Source organism: Carassius carassius, chromosome 5 (assembly GCF_963082965.1).
Source record: "Carassius carassius chromosome 5, fCarCar2.1, whole genome shotgun sequence".
NCBI classification, from domain to species: Eukaryota; Metazoa; Chordata; class Actinopteri; order Cypriniformes; family Cyprinidae; genus Carassius; species Carassius carassius.
Window position 1 is genome coordinate 28,565,895 of NC_081759.1, and position 18,195 is coordinate 28,584,089.

General features: G+C 38.2%; 1 protein-coding gene across 1 annotated transcript in view; it reads right to left on the minus strand.

Moving 5' to 3' along the window:
- The window catches only part of LOC132141164 (latent-transforming growth factor beta-binding protein 3-like), a 52,879-nt gene that overhangs the window by 33,411 nt on the left and 1,273 nt on the right, over nt 1-18,195 (minus strand). The window lies entirely within an intron of this gene.

Sequence of the window (18,195 nt, forward strand, 5' to 3'; positions counted from 1 at the left end):
CAGATGTCCAAAACAATACCGAAATTCCAGACTGGACAACCAGAGGACATTTTGAAGAGCACAAAGGCATATGATCAGGCTGGCAGTAGCAAACTGTGGCTCGCCTGTAGCTTGATGAGGACAACACGCGGAAACAATTACAGCTGGCCGGACTCTGTCTGCGTGCGTATGATTACCACCCACACACGCTCGCACTGATTAAAGCTTCCACACCACCAGCCTTCTTACTTTACATAAAAATAGGATGACTTTATATAAATGTGCTTATGAGAGAGAGGGAAACACTTAAAGCAAAACCAAGAAAATACAGATGCAAACAAACATTTCTAGCAAAAACAAAAACAAACGGCCACATGAGTAGAACATGAAAAGTAAAAAGGTTTTTTTCTCACTTTATTGCTTTCTTCCTACCTTTCTAAATGTCCGGTAGGCTAATCATAGCAGAGACACACTGAATGTAAAGTGCCATTGTGTCAGTGAGTGCATGTGTACCGTGGAGCTTTATTGCCTATGTGGGTGTGTAGGGTGTATATATGGCTGTGAGTGATTTTTTTTTGTGTGGAAGCTTTTGTTTTTGCCTATGAAGTGCAGACATATTCATAACCATGTGTAGATTTGTGTGTGTGAAGCTGTCTCTGTGTGGGTGGGGGGGGGGATGCCTCAGTGTGTCTGTGCTTGCTGAGTTAATTGCAGTACTCCAGACAGACAGAGGTTTCAAAAATACAGCTTTAGACTTCACTACAGCCCTAACTCAGACGCATACATGTGACTTTTCCCAGCAGCGTTTAGTTCACAGGGAATGTGGTGCTTTTGTAGTATATCTTGCTCTCTAACCAAAATTTTAGTTTGATTGTCTAGATCTGCTTCGACTAGCTTTCTTTTGCTTATAAAATATTTACTTTAATCTCAGAAAGCCCAGAACACTGACTAAAACACTAGAAATATTATAACACACCGTGTGCTTCTTATGTCTGAGCTAAAGAGCAAGTTAATGGATTTAACAGACCCAATATGTGTGTGTATGTGTGTGTGTGTGTGTGTGTGTGTGTTAATGGGTGGGGTGTACATGATATGACAGACTGATGATTTTCTGCGGGTTAGTTGGGGGTGTGTCTGCTGTGCTCATCTAATCCACTGCCTGTCTGAAAACCACTATGTATTTACAGTAAGAAGCTGAAAGCTTCATATCAGCTTTCTCACACCTCAGTATAAAAAGCAGGCAGCTGAATCCATAAACCTGCCACAGCAGTGGATAAATCAGCAGGGTTCAAATCAGGTCCTTGAACGGCTTCCTTAATCTGAGACACACAAGGAAAATAAATAACCTTTTACGGATTGTGTTCTTAAAATGTCTTTGCTCACCAGTTAAATATTTAAAATACTTTTATTTTTGTTCTGGCCACCATACTAATTCATTCTAGTTGATGTAATGTATTATATTGTGGGGGTAGGTCATACTATACTCAATGTAAATCACTTAAGAGTGAGCAACCTTAGCCTCAGTCAAATGCCAGCTAAAAGCTCATTTAAAAAAGCACCCTGTGCCAAGACAAAATTGCATATGAGATGTCTGTAATATGTCATCGCTTGCAGCCAGCCATATGATTAGAGAGCAAACTAAGAGTTATGCTTTAAATTTCTCACTGAGGAAAAATAAACAAGTATCTTGTCCTCTCCTTCTCAATAATAACTATTTTTTTAATAATTAATAAATTATTTAATAATAATTCAGACTATGCTCAGATTTACCAAGATACCAAAGTCTGCCATCAAGTCTGAAGTTTCATTAAGAACTAACAATCTTAACAGATTCTAAATTAATGTAAATGATTTATACCTTAGTCTCGTGATTTGAGATATTAAAAAGCATTGTCTTAGCAATAAAACTGCAATCTCTATGTGACTCTGTGATAGAGGAGCAACACACATTGAGCACAAGGCAAATTATATATAAAAGTCACCTTTCAAATGTTTATGGTTGATAAGGTTTTTATATATATATTTTTTTTTACATTTTTTTTTTTTTAAATGTTATACTTTTTTTTAATGTTTAATCTTATACTCACCAATGCTGCAGATATTTTATAAAAAATACAGTAAAAGCTGTAATATTGTGAAATATTATTACAATTTAAAAGAACTGTTTTCTATTTTAATATATTTTAAAATTATTTAAATCAATAATTACAATTAATATTTCCTGTGATGGCAGAGCAAAATTTTAAGCAGCCATTACTTCAAACTTCAGTGTCACATGACCCTTTAAAAATCATTCTAATATGCTGATTTAGTTTTTAATAAACACTTCTTTATAAAATTTTTCAGCATTATTTGAAAAAAAGTTCAAAAGAACAGCATTTAATTGAAATAATTTTTTAACACTTTTGAACAATTTAATGTGCATTCATTTTTATTTCAACATTCTGACCCCAAACTGTTGAATGGCAGTGTATGTGAACAAATCATCAAAGAAGGCAAACTTTAGCGCTCTCCATCAAAACCTGTTAAAAAAATATTGTTGTCAGCTTTGTATCTCTGTTCCTCAGTATAGAACTGAATTCTGTCTGTCTGTTCTCATCTTGTGTTCAATAAATGTCTTTATACTATGGGGGCTGTTGAATCCTTGAATCTGATTGGCTGACGAAAGTTCTGAGGTTGAACTTTATTATTTCAGGGAAACGCACAACAAACGTAGTTCCATGCAGCTTTCTTGATCACATTATAGTTCCATATCACTTCGCATAGTTAACTGTAATAACGGTCACACAGTTTGCAAAAAAGGTGTGGTCAGCACTGCCCTGTCGATTTTATCAGTTAGCCTATATAGTGTAGCAACGTAAAGGCTACACATGACATTTCTCACTAGCGAGGTAATAACAGTGCTGTTTAGAAATGCTGCTGCAGAACACTGTTGAGGGACGCACAGAGCAAACCGCTGGCCATAAACTTTTTTTTTTTCAAAACAAAGGAAATAACTATGTATAATTGTTTCAGAGGTTTAGAAGGAAGGAGCTAAAAAAATGAATGGAGGTATGAGTAAATGACAGATAGTGGAAAAGGAAAAAATGAGACTGTTTCAAATATTCACACAAAGAATTGTAAGCAGTTTTCCTTTAATGCACCAGTGGCAGAGCAGGAACTAGACCCTTAGGTGTGTGTGAGAGAGGAAGAAAGACACCCATGAGTGCTGTGGTACAGTACCATTTGTACAGTGGTGTAAAAGCAAAGAAATGTTCACATTCCTCAGATACCCTGGTGCAAAGGCCAGCAAGCTCAGACACATACACACAGAGCACTGGCTCTCCCTGGCAGAAAGATTCATCACTTAACCACAATCCACTCAAGCTTTTATTAATTATTATATTAATATTATATATTAATTATTATATACATATAAGTCTCTCTTTTTCTCTATACGAAAGCCTCGCTCTTTCATTAATAAAGCACCAGTGCTTTTATCCCCAGCCACCTCCTCACACAGATGAATCACTTTAGCACCAGTCAACACTAGTCATGTATGCTTCAGCTGCAGGGTTATTCAGTTCAGAGAAGCTTCAACACCTACATGCCAGAGTGTTTGATGACTGACCCATTTAAACGGTCAAAAGCTATCAAGCTTTTTACATCAAAAAACATCATAATTTAGAAGTAATAGACTTTTTTCTGTCCTGTTTTGACCCACTCATTGGAACACTAAATTTGAATAGGTGTGAAGGATTGTCGATTCAGAAGTAAACGCCCACTGCTATGATTGGCTAACAGTTGTGTGTGTTTGACAGCCTACATTCTTCACAGATGTACATTGCTGTGATTTAGGTTAAAACTACATAAATACTCATATCAAACGATCTGTAATAACAGACAAAGCAATAGTGACCAAGTAATAAAAACAGTTACTCACACTTGTGTGATGCGACATCTGATCCAATATAGTTGGCACAGCATCGTCATTTAGCTTAAATCGATCTGAAAATCCTGGGTCGATTTGTGCCTTGTTAGTAAATTAATTTGTAGTAAAATGAAGTGAAGGATCAAATTCTTACATGACGTGGTCTGGCACTTAATTAAATATAAAGTTTATCATTTGTTTTCTGCTTAGACCTTCATTTGCCACTCTTATCATTTACCTAGTTACCTACTATGTGGGCGAATAGGTATTCAATATAAGCTGTTTTTAGACTAACAAGAAAGTTCTGAGTTCTGAAACTCAAATAATGTTTTTATAGCACAATGACCTGTTTTGTATCAAAAGATTAATGGAATTTTAATTTCTCAGTTCATGACCCCTTTAAACATGATGAGAGGAAGGAGAGAGGTAAAAAAAAGACCAACCAAGAGTTTCATTTTGCCCAATTTTTTACAAATCTAACGTTGCTTATAAAATAAACATTTAAAATATGCAAGAAAAACTGCAAATGACCAAGCAGACACTTTGGCCAACAGGTTACTTTGGCACTGGACTGAATAAACACACAAGCAGTAAGCGGTAATCCTAATATGGATGGGCAAGAACCACTGACCTGTCTTTCAATAAATCAGTAAGGTCATGAGGTTGATCCAAAAACATCAGTAAAACACTACCTATATCATGCAATGTAAAAAAAAACAAACCATTATACAAGTACACACACACACACACACACTATCAAACATTTGGGATTGGTAAGATTTTTTTCTCTTGTGCTCACCAAGTCTACATTCATTTGAAATACTGTAGATATTTATAAATGTAACATTATAAATGTCTTTCATGTCATGATTGATAAATTTACTATGTTCTTACTGCTTTCTTTTAAAAGAAAATCTTACTGACTGAAAGTTTTGCATGATAGTGTGTAAAAGAGCTGCAGGCATGAAAGAATGACAGTTCTACTCTGAACAGAATAAAAAGTACTGAAATTCATTACACTGCCTAATTTAACAAATTTCTTCAATTATCATCTAGAAGATATAGCACTTCACGCAACCGCTAACACATCAATACCAACTAACTTTATCTGCTAACAAAGATACTAGCAAAAACAGCAACAAACCCTCCCATTAAATTGTATGTTAGCAACTATAATTTAGTGTTCTAAACACAAACATATGGAAAATATAAAAGTGGCCATTAGTGTCAAAACAGAAGGTGGGGCAAAAGAATAGTCAACCTAATTAAGTTTCTTGACAAAAGCCTTTATTTCTGTGGGAAGCACAATAACAAAAACAACAAGCACACACCCATTGTAATGCTTAACCCAAGTTTTCCAAAAATACACTAACTATATATAATCACTATCAGCAGTGTGTTAAACCTGACAGTCATAAAACCATCAGAGACACTTTAAAAAAAAAAGGTCACCTAGAGTCTGGAGAAAAGTCTAGAAAAGAGAAGAGTGAGTGTTTACTGAAAGGGAATGTGCATGTACAATACTGTATATCAACATACATAAACATACCCACGTACAAATACCACACAAACACAAATATTAACATTCTAGCATGTATGGATGCCTTTTTCTCATGAATACATGTTCTTTCAAACATTTTCCTACTGTAGCATTAAAAGCTGTTTGTTTCCAAAAAGCACAAATCAGCTCTCCAAAACAGCAAACTTACTTCAAAGCACCTCCACTTTTGTCAAGAGTCTAACCTGAGCTAAAAAAAAAAAATTCTAAATAACTTTCATCCACAGATCTTACAAAACAAACAAACAAACACATCAAATAAAAACATCAAACCAATGCAGGCCTTTCCTTTCATCTCAATGTTTACATTTTCCTGCTATGAAACTGCATCCTGTAAGCTTCTTATACATAGTGGCATGAGGGCCAGAACTGTCGTAACCTTGGCAACAGCGGAGGTTCCAGATTCTGAAACCCAGATGTGACAGATGTGAGGAGACTGTGACTGTGATGTCATCATCAGCGCTTGACAGGTATTTGTGTATTTATGGAGAGAAAGGAAGAGGAAAGGGGACATTTAGAATGGAATATTACAGGAAATTTCATGTGCAGAGGGAAAATAGGCCAGACACTGCAAACATTAACTTTTATACAATACAGTAAGACTATGATGAAATGACTCATTGGAAATTTCTTTTTTGAGAGTTGTTGAAAATATAAATGTATTTGGAAGCTATTTGTGCCTTTTCTTTGAGCGTGTTACTGTGAATCCAGAATTATCAAACAAGTCTTGATGTGGTGCTTTATCTGTCCAAGTTTAACTGAAGTTGTAAGGTTTAGTCTGACTGAGAAAATATTGATGTTTTGGTGTCTCCGTTTGCCTGGGTACCAATTAAAGAGAAAACCAGAAATGATGTCCTTGTCCTCCAAATAGGCAGATTCAATAAAACCAGGGGTTCAAACATAACGGTTGACATCACTGCCTTCTGCTGATCTATGATTAGTCTGTGGAATTAGTCTGTGATATTATTAATCAGTAATATTTAAACGTCTTGGACCTTCCTTAGTCAGGGACCAGGGTTGAGCCATATTTATTTTTTGACAGGGATGAAAGCAAGGCTGTGAGGGATATAAGCACAGTGTGTTCAATGGACTGTACTGTTGATTAACATGTCAATTGTTCAGCTGACAAAACATATTTTTAAACACATTTTCAAACTTCATAAAACAGTTTTGAAAGTTGTGAGTTTTTAAATTACGTGATCTAATATCTTTACACAATATGTATCATTGTAAAGACTGTGGTCTATCCCTCATAGCCACGTTTTCATCCTGTCCGGACTAAGGGAGATAGTTCACCACAAAATGAAAACTCTGAAAAACAAAACATATTTTGAAGAACTTTTTTGGCTATACAATAAAAGTCAATGATGCACTTTCATTGCATAGACAAAAAAGAAAAAAAAAGAAAAAAACCTTTCTTACTTTATGTACAGTCGTGGCCAAAAGTTTTGAGAATTACATAAATATTAGTTTTCAAAAAGTTTGCTGCTAAACTGCTTTTAGATCTTTGTTTCAGTTGTTTCTGTGATGTACTGAAATATAATTACAAGCACTTCATACGTTTCAAAGGCTTTTATCGACAATTACATGACATTTATGCAAAGAGTCAGTATTTGCAGTGTTGGCCCTTCTTTTTCAGGACCTCTGCAATTCGACTGGGCATGCTCTCAATCAACTTCTGGGCCAAATCCTGACTGATAGCAACCCATTCTTTCATAATCACTTCTTGGAGTTTGTCAGAATTAGTGGGTTTTTGTTTGTCCACCCGCCTCTTGAGGATTGACCACAAGTTCTCAATGGGATTAAGATCTGGGGAGTTTCCAGGCCATGGACCCAAAATTTCAACATTCTGGTGCCCGAACCACTTAGTTATCACCTTTGCCTTATGGCACGGTGCTCCATCGTGCTGGAAAATGCATTGTTCTTCACCAAACTGTTGTTGGATTGTTGGAAGAAGTTGCTGTTGGAGGGTGCTTTGGTACCATTCTTTATTCATGGCTGTGTTTTTGGGCAGAATTGTGAGTGAGTCCACTCCCTTGGATGAGAAGCAACCCCACACATGAATGGTGTCAGGATGCTTTACTGTTGGCATGGCACAGGACTGATGGTAGCGCTCACCTTTTCTTCTCCGGACAAGCCTTTTTCCAGATGCCCCAAACAATCGAAAAGGGGCTTCATCGGAGAATATGACTTTGCCCCAGTCCTCAGCAGTCCATTCACTATACTTTCTGCAGAAGATCAATCTGTCCCTGATGTTTTTTTTGGAGAGAAGTGGCTTCTTTGCGGCCCTTCTTGACACCAGGCCATCTTCCAGAAGTCTTCGCCTCACTGTGCGTGCAGATGCGCTCACACCTGGACTTTCTTGGACGCCCTGAAGCCTTCTTTACAAGAATTGAACCTCTTTCCTTGAAGTTCTTGATGATCCTATAAATTGTTGATTTAGGTGCAATCTTAGTAGCCACAATATCCTATTAACTGCCAGTCTGCAGTTAACAAAGCAGACTTCATTTCTTCTCTTGCTACTCATTCCGGTCTCAACCTCATGGCACTGACAGAGACTTGGATCAAACCTGAAGATACTGCCACCCCTGCAGCCCTCTCCACTAATTTCACTTGTTCCCACACTCCTCGTACCACTGGGAGGGGTGGAGGGACAGGTCTCCTTATATCAAAAGAATGGAAATTTGATCTTCAGCCATCACCTACAGGTACTGGTTCATTTGAATCACATGCCATTACTGTAACCCACCCTGTTAAAATCCAGTTTGTGGTCATTTATCGTCCCCCAGGTCAATTGGGAAACTTCTTGGAGGAGTTGGATGTGCTGCTATCAAACTTTCCTGAAGATGGTACTCCTCTGGTACTGCTTGGTGACTTCAACATCCACCTAGATAAACCCCAGGCTGCTGACTTCAAAACTCTGCTCGCCTCATTTGATCTCAAGCTAGTGTCTACTACAGCGACTCACAAATCAGGCAACCAACTGGACCTCATCTACACGCGCTGTTGCTCTGTGGACAACTCTTCAGTTGCTCCACTGCACACCTCAGACCACTTCCTCATTACTGCTAACCTAGCACTTACTCCTGAAGTGCCTCACACTCCAACGCAGGTTACCTTTCGACGGAACCTACACTCACTCTCTCCATCTCGCCATCATCTTCTGTGGTTTCATCCTCGCTTCCTGCACTCTCTCAGTTCTCTGCTCTGGACACGAACAGCGCTACGGACACTCTTTGCTCCACTTTAACATCTTGCTTGGACAACTTTTGCCCACTGTTGTCTAGACCAGCACGCACTGCCCCATCTGCCCCCTGGCTGTCTGAGGTTCTTCGTGAACATCGCTCTAAACTCAGGGCTGCAGAGAGGAAATGGCAGAAATCAAGAAACTCTACAGACCTCAGTGTGTATCAGTCTCTCCTCTCTTCCTTCTCTGCAAATGTCTTCACGGCTAAAACATCCTACTACCACAACAAAATTAACAGCTGTTGTGACGCTCGGACACTCTTCAAGACTTTCTCTTCTCTTCTTAATCCGCCGCCACCACCTCCTCCATCGACTCTTACAGCGGACGACTTTGCAGTTTTCTTCACAAATAAGACGAGATCCATCAGCGGCCAATTCTCCACACCGCAGACTGAGGACAACTTCACAATGACCGATGCACACTCTTTCTCCTCCTTCTCCCCACTCTCAGAGATGGACGTCTCCGAACTTCTCCTGTCCAATCATCCTACTACTTGTCCACTTGATCCGATCCCCACTCACCTCCTTCAAGCGATCTCTTCTTCAGTCATACCTTCGCTTACTCACGTTATCAACTCCTCTCTTCACTCTGGAACATTTCCCTCAGCATTCAAGCAGGCTCGGGTAAGCCCACTGCTCAAGAAACCATCTCTAAATCCAGCGCTTCTTGAAAACTACAGACCGGTATCCCTTCTTCCATTCATTGCAAAGACACTTGAGCGAGCTGTGTTCAACCAGTTTTCTATGTTCCTTGTACAGAACAACCTCCTGAACAGCAACCAATCTGGCTTCAAAAGTGGCCACTCAACTGAGACTGCTCTGCTCTCGGTTACTGAAGCCCTGCGACTAGCAAGAGCAGCTTCAAAATCCTCGGTACTCATCTTACTGGACCTTTCTGCTGCTTTTGTCACTGTTAATCACCAGATTCTCCTGTCCACCCTCAGAAAGATGGGCCTCTCTGGAACAGCACTCCTGTGGGTTAAGTCCTACCTCTCTGACAGATCCTTCAGTGTGTCTTGGAGGGGTGATGTTTCAAAGTCACACCACCTTGCTACTGGGGTTCCTCAAGGCTCAGTACTTGGACCACTTCTCTTCTCAATCTACATGACATCATTAGGATCTGTCATTCAGAAGCATGGCTTTTCTTATCACTGCTACGCTGATGACACCCAACTCTACCTCTCATTCCAACCAGATGACCCGACGGTAGCTGCTCGCATTTCAGCCTGTCTGAGTGACATCTCTAGCTGGATGAATGACCATCACCTTCAGCTTAACCTTACGAAGACAGAACTCCTGGTGATTCCAGCTAACCCATTGCTTCATCACAACTTCTCTATACAGCTGGGCTCATCAACCATTACTCCTTCGAGGACAGCTAGAAACCTAGGAGTTGTGATGGATCATCAGTTAAGCTTCACAGACCACATTGCTACAACTACCCGGTCCTGCAGGTTTGCCTTATACAACATTAGGAAGATTAGACCCTTCCTGTCAGAACAAGCAACCCAACTTCTTGTCCAAGCTCTTGTTCTCTCCAGACTGGACTATTGTAATGCTCTCCTGGCGGGCCTTCCTGCATGTACTGTCAAGCCTCTGCAATTGATCCAGAATGCAGCAGCGAGGGTTGTCTTCAATGAGCCAAAAAAAGCTCACGTTACTCCGCTCCTCATCAGGTTACACTGGCTACCAGTAGCTGCTCGCATCAAATTCAAGGTACTGATGCTAGCCTACAAGACGACCACTGGCACGGCACCAACTTACCTAAACTCATTGGTTAAATCTTATGTGCCCTCCAGAAGTTTGCGCTCTGCAAGTGATCGACGCCTTGTGGTACCATCCCAAAGAAGTTCAAAATCACTCTCAAGGACCTTTTCCTGGACTGTCCCCAGCTGGTGGAATGACCTCCCAATCTCAATTCGTACAGCTGAGTCTTTACTCATTTTCAAGAAACAGCTAAAGACTCATCTTTTTCGCCTGCACTTAACCAACTAACACTAGCACTTTTCCTTTTCTTGTCTTTTAATTAAAAAAAAAAAAAAAAAAACCTACCTATGCGTTCTATACTAGACTAACTGAGACTTGTCATGGCACTTGTTGACCTGACTGCTTCTATTGTTCTCATTTGTAAGTCGCTTTGGATAAAAGCGTCTGCTAAATGATTAAATGTAAATGTAATGTAAATGCCTGTGAAGCCATTTTTATGCAACGCAATGATGGCTGCACACGTTTCTTTGCAGGTCACCATGGTCAGAGGTGGGTAATAACGAGTTACATTTACTTCGTTACATTTACTTGAGTAATTTTTTGGGGTAACTAATACTTTTTGGAGTATATTTAAAGATGTTTACTTTTACTCTTACTTGAATAAATTTTTTGGGAAAAATCTGTACTTTTACTTCGTTACTATGGGCGACGCTCCTCTCGTTACTTTATCTTAATGCAATAAATATTATAAATGCTTCAGTTTATTCCAAACGCGCCGTCTACTGGACAATGAGCGATGCTCATTCACGAATGATTCATTCTTTTGAGTCAATTCTGTTCAAAGGCTTGATCAAACCAATTGGCAAATGAGTGAATTGGTTCATGAATCAGTTTGAATGATTCGTTGAGTTCCCTGCCACACGCGCTGAGAGTCTGAAGCGGTTCACTCAGAGTTGTAACGTTTAACATCAGCAGCATTGAAAACGTGGCTATGCAACTGCACTGAATTGAAAGCAAATCTGCAAAGGCTATTATTTGCTTGCGATGGAGATCCTTATTAGATGAACACTGCGTGTGCTGTCTACTGTTCAACAGGTAATAACTTGGGCTACATTCGATTACAGTACACGATACCACTGTGACATTAGTTTGTTGTACGTGTGACTTATAACAGAAGGGAGTCAAGTTGAATGCAGCTTCTAAAAGATAAAAAATAGCCGATTAAGATTCTATTAATTTTAATACAATCACACCGGCATGAGTACGTTCAGCGAGTCATATCATCAGCTGCTAAATTCAGATCTGTGATCGCTTGCTGGCGCTGAGCCAGAGATAGATGCGTTTTTACAGCGTTGCGCATTATAACCAATCACACAAGATTATGTTGAGCTTTTGAATGCAATGGCCAATCAGAGGCGTTCAGATGAGTCATGGCTAAAATGCCGGTGTTTCCTTCACTCGCTCAACTGGAGACCTCTTTCTGGCAAATTCTCTCGTCAGAAACAACAAAGTGCAGATGTGTGTACGAATCTGTAATTAAGATATTGATTTCACAGTGTTAACAGGTTCAGTGATTTTAATGGGAGTTTCTGAGAGTGACTGAACTCTAGACTGTCAGTGAAAATGATCTTTGGTAATGTAAATGTTATTTGCTCTCTTTCTGAACAATGAAAGATTAATAGCAATTTTTATATCACATTAACTTTTAATTAAAATTCACATTTAATATAAAGTCAGTCTTATTAAAAATATGTTATGGCATGACACCTATATCTGTTACTTAAGTAAACAGACAGGGTTTTATAATAAATTACATAATTAGGCTACTTTGACCATCGCATATTATCATTATTAACAATCTATGAAATGTGAGAATCGAGATATTTCATTATATAGTTCATGCGTCTGGGAATGTTTCTAATAAAAATGAAAAAAAATAAATAAATAATGCTTAATAATAATTTGCCAATATGCTGTTGTGGCTGCTGTATGTCACATGATGACCCCCATATGCCTAGACACAATTAATTATGATATTTCCACAATATTTACGCTTGCAGAAATATACTTCTGCGTGCAGACAGAAGACGATCCGTCAATGTGCATTTGGTTCGTTATGTTCAGATGTTCGGTAACTTAACAGTCATGTGAGGAGTTTTCTCTCTTCTCTGTGTCAGAGGTTATTTATACATATATAATACACACTTTAAAATATAATTTATTTTGTGATGCAAATCCAAATTTTCATCAGCTGTTACTCCAGTTTTCAGAGTCATGATCATTCAAAATATAAATCTAATATATTGATTTATTACCAGTGCTGGAAACAGTTTTGCTGCTTAATATTTTTTTGGAACCTGTGAGATTTTGTTTAGGATTATTTAATGAATAGAAAGATAAAAAGAAAATCATTGATAGTAAATCAACATATTGGAATGATTTCTGAAGGATTATGTGACATTGAAGACTGGAGTAAAGGCTGATGAAATATATATATTTATACACACACACATACATTTTATCTATATATCTAAATAAAAATAGGCTCAGTATATATGACCCAAAGTAACTAGTAACTAACTACTTGAGTACATTTTTTATCCGATACTTTTACTCTTACTCAAGTTACTATTAAGACAAGTACTTTTACTTTTACTTGAGTAAATATTTCTAGAAGAACTTTTACTTTAGTACAGTTTTTGGGTACTCTACCCACCTCTGACCATGGTTAACAATGGAAGAACAATGATTTCAAGCATCACCCTCCTTTTAACATGTCAAGTCTGCCATTCTAACCCAATCAGCCTGACATAATGATCTCCAGCCTTGTGCTCGTCAACATTCTCACCTGAGTTAACAAGACGATTACTGAAATGATCTCAGCAGGTCCTTTAATGACAGCAATGAAATGCAGTGGAAAGGGTTTTTTGGGATTAAGTTAATTTTCATGGCAAAGAAGGACTATGCAATTCATCTGATCACTCTTCATAACATTCTGGAGTATATGCAAATTGCTATTATATAAACTTAAGCAGTAACTTTTCCAATTTCCAATATTTATGTAATTCTCAAAACTTTTGGCCACGACTGTACTTCAGAAGAAAAAAAGTCATCCAGGTTTGAGTAAATTATGACAGATATTTCATTTTTGGCTGAACTTTGCCTTTAAATACTAAGCATCACAAAATGATTATGGAGGAGAAGTCTATAATGCTAAAAAGCATCAATGAAGCATGTAGAATAATTAAATTAGTCCTATCACTCAAAAACCTTGTCTACCATTAACCTTCAGATGTTTTTGCTTGTGTATAACTAGAGTATGCGGCCAATAACAAATACACATACATATACAGACATTCCTCTGCTCTGCTTTAAATAACTGGCCTCATTCTCACAGTGAAAAGCAGTGAGTTTACTCAGAGTAAACCAGAATGCTTGTTTAAGGGCCTGAGTTTCAATATTGCCCTTTAAAAAAGCCCACAGCTACCACCTCTCCCTCAAACACAGACTCTCACTTATACACAGTGTTCTCTTATCACTTTCCAACACAACCTCTAATTGAGGTTTCAAAGTCTTAGACTGGCAAGACCAATTATGCCAATTGCATCTCACTCTGCTCTTCAATCTTCTGCATAAGAAATGCATGGGAAACTTTGCAAGGAAGAATGGGAAATACGATCCACAAAAAAGCAAAGGTTAGATAAAAAGGACAGCGAGAGGGAAAGGACTGAGAAACCAGAGGTTGATGACACAGAAACTAATAACTACTGCACTTCATACAACAAATGGTAGATGACTTACTCACGCGCTCAGAAACACACAAGGTTTGGCATTCTTCTGGAATGTTCAACTGGATTTCTGACACATTTTCCACTCTCAAACTGCTCCTTTGTGGCTTTCTGCATGGATTTTTTTCCATGTATAGGAGCAGGGGAGGAATAAAACCTGATTAGCCCCAAAGACTTCTTGTATCTAGTTATGTAATAAATCTGGCTCTTATTATTGTGTGCACTCTCACAGCATACACTGAGCACTGCACTCCACAGTAAAGAGGGATCACAGGCTGTGGTATATGAAGAACAGAGTTAAAGAAATGAACAGAAGTCACGGAAATACAAGAAAATATGTGACGCCTACATGTGAAAGAGAGGCAGTGTGTGTATGTGTTTGTGTGTGAATGAAGACTGAAATAGGCATTGGGTAGTGTTTTTGTGGCATGCTCGCATCGTTCTACTGGGCACTCTGTGGCACTCTGCAGAAGTGGAGGATGGTTTGGAGTTTACACACCTCTCACCACAAAACCCAGATCCTGGCATTGACAGACAGACACAGGAATACAAAAAGAGTAAAGGAGGCTGCTTTCTCAGTTTTTTAACCAACTGCTAATGAAACTGCCATTAAATAAGCAAATATTAAACAAATAGTTTACCCAAAAATTACAAGTTGCTGAAAATGTTCCCACCCTCAGGCCATTCGAGATGCAGATGAGTTTGTTTGAAGAAATTTAGCATTAAATCACTTGACTACCAGTGGATCCTCTGTGGTAAATGGGTGCCGTCAGTATGAGAGTTCAAACTGCTAATAAAAGCATCACAATAATCCAACACACAACTTCCAGTCCATCAATTAACATCTTATGAAGATAAAAGCTCCATGTTTGTGTGAGTTGTGAGGATCACTTGTTGATTATTGTGATGTTTTCATCAGCTGTTTGAACTCTCATTCTGACAGCACACATTCACTGCAGGGGATCCATTGGTGAGCAAGTGATGTAATGTTAAATTTCTTCAAATCTGTTCAGATGAAGAAACAAACTCATCTACATATTCAATGACCCGAGGGAGTACAATTTCTGGAAATTTAGATTTTTGGGTGACAATTACTCCACCCCAAAATAGAAATGCTGTCATTAATCACTTTCCCTCATGTCGTTCCAAATCCATAAAAGTTTTGTTTGTCTTCAGAATCAATTTAAGATATATTTTGGATGAAAACCGGGAGGCTTGTTACTGTCCCATTTACTGCCAAGTAAATTATACTGTCAAGGCCCAGTAAAGATATGAAAGACATCGTCAGAATAGTCCATCTGTCATCTGGACCTTGACAGTGTATTTTACTTGGCAGTCAATGGGACAGTCACAAGCTTCCCGGTTTTCATCCAAAATATCTGAAATTATGATGCGAAGACAAACAAAGCTTTAACAGGTTTGGAACGACACAGGGGTAAGAGATTAAAGGGATCATATGATGCAATTTCAAATTTTCTAGCCTGACTACGTAAGACTTCATACTTCCGCTCAATTTCAGTTAGCTTCTATTACCTTTACTCAGTCTGAGATAGCAAACCATCTCCCAGCTTTCCTCCGGCTCCGCAACAGCCGGCCAATCAATGAACAGAGGGCTGGCTGAGAGCCATGATGTAGACGCTAAGCGCCGAGTTTAAGATTGTAGTTTAGGTTAGGGAAATCGAAAACAACAGCGGACACGGAGACACGGAATGCTATTCGTTCTGTTGTGGAGAATATTCCCAGAATTTGCCAACTGAAGCAGCATACCTGTGTTTACCGCAGAAGTTTGAAGCGGCTGAGCCAGCGCATACACATCATAACCAAAAGTTATGTGATTGGCTTACGGGTACACCAATGATTTTAAACTTCAGACAAGTGCCCCCCCCAACCCCCCGAGAAAGTAAACGCCTGTCAATTATGCCCTTCCAGACACCGTCTACGAAGCAAAGCGAAGTAGAAGAGTTTGGTATTACCAGGCTACATATAACCACTTTAATCACAAAAAATTCATTTTGGGGTGGAGTATAACTTTAACAAAAAGAAAAGGTAAAGACTCAGCATATCAAATAAGATGAGTCGACATGTGAGTATGTCTTTAGGTGTCTGATCCTCCAGACAGTGTGTGCATTCCATGACTGAAACCACAAAGACTAAGTCAGAGAAAAATGTTATATGTATCATCTTGACAGCTGAGTCAGGCTTTAAGTAAAATGTAAAAAACCTAATGACAAGTTTTATTGCTGGCATTAAAATAAAGGTTTTTTTTTTAATGATGATGATTATACAGCTCTAACACAGTTTGAGTGTAGCGGCAGTGGTTATTTCCTGTGAACACCAACTCTGAACTCTGGACAAGTCTAAGCTAGCGACTGAAAGACCTTGCAAGAAGAGTATTATTCCCTAACTGTTACGATCCCCCTTTTTGGTCTAGGGGAGGAAAAGGAAGGTAACATATTTTGCAAGGAGAGAGTGGGAAAACGTACATCTCCGGGTCCCAGGACAAGCACAAATTACAACACCACCAGGTTTCAAAGTAAAAAGATGTAACAGGCTTTTTTTTAGGTAATCAGTGGGATACAAACTTAAGACTTCAGGATGGGAAACAAAGAAAATATACACTTACTGAAAATTGGTGACATAACTTACCTAGCTTCAAAAGAAAAATAATCCAAAGACAAATCCTTCCCTTACTCCCTCTCTTTTAAAAAAACAGAAAAAAAATTATTATCAAATTAAATGGCATCCTTCTCCCTACAAATGAACCCACAACAAAGATATAACGAAGTTCAACAATAAATAAACTTAATGGAAAATCCATCAATACTTACTAGAACCAAAGGTTTAAGAAAAAAATCAGGTCTGTTGAAATTAAATAACAACAACAAAAACTTCAACCAGTGCGTTGGGTAGCATTATAAAAGAGCATTTGGGTGCTTCTTGTCTGTTCTCATAATCCTGTAAAAAAAATTCTCAAATTGTCATTCAAACAAAATGACTTATTTGAAAGAACAACAGTTTGAGAATGTGTTGAGAAATTCATCAAAAAGTGTATGTGAGAGTTAGGTTTAGGGTTAGAGGATGTGATTCATTATTTACTTAGGATGTACAAATGGCTTTCAATTAACTTTGTCAAATCACAGCTTTGTTTCTAAAAAAGATGTTTTTTGTAAATATTGTAAATGAATATGAATCGATTTCGACTTTTTATGATGATACACATATACACTACCATGACTGAAAGAAAGAAAAACTTTTATATAAAAAATATTTTCAGGTATATTTTGAGACTTCTAAGCTTATTATTATTATTTGTTTAATTATTCAAACAATTAATATTGTTACCTGTGTCTAATTATAAAGCTTTGCTTGTTGTAGAACTAGATTTCAACAAGTCAGAGAATAAGGGTCAGATGTGATATTTGTTATTCAGAAAGCAAGTCTCCTACCCCACATCCTTACACACACACACACACACACACCACGAACCACAGATGCTCTTGGACAGAGTCTTAGAGCTTGATGTGTGTGGACTTCTTCAGACTTCCATAAATGTAGCTTTCACTCAGCAGTGACTCAGCTTCCTCCTTTATTTTTACCACATTTATTTATTTTTAGACTTGACACATTCAAAAGCACACGGGCATCCAGCAGACAAAATTAGAGAGAGCAAGAGGGAGGGAAAGAAAGACAACACAACAAATGAACCTGCTGAGAGGCAGAACTAAAATAACCAACACTTGCATCGCAATACTGATGAAAACCCAATGACAAACATGTTGAGCTAAACATACCCACACACACTTACAGACATACTCTCTAAGCATATCAGCTCCTGGCATTCTGTACTTGAAATAACAAACTGGTACACCAGTCCTTACAGAGGGGGGTCTCTCTTACTAAAATACACACACAAACTATTTAAGTAGTCTGTCGACTGTGACTGTTTATTTATGTGGACAAAGAAAATGTGAATGTACAGTATGTGTGAGTTTAAGAGAAGATAATAT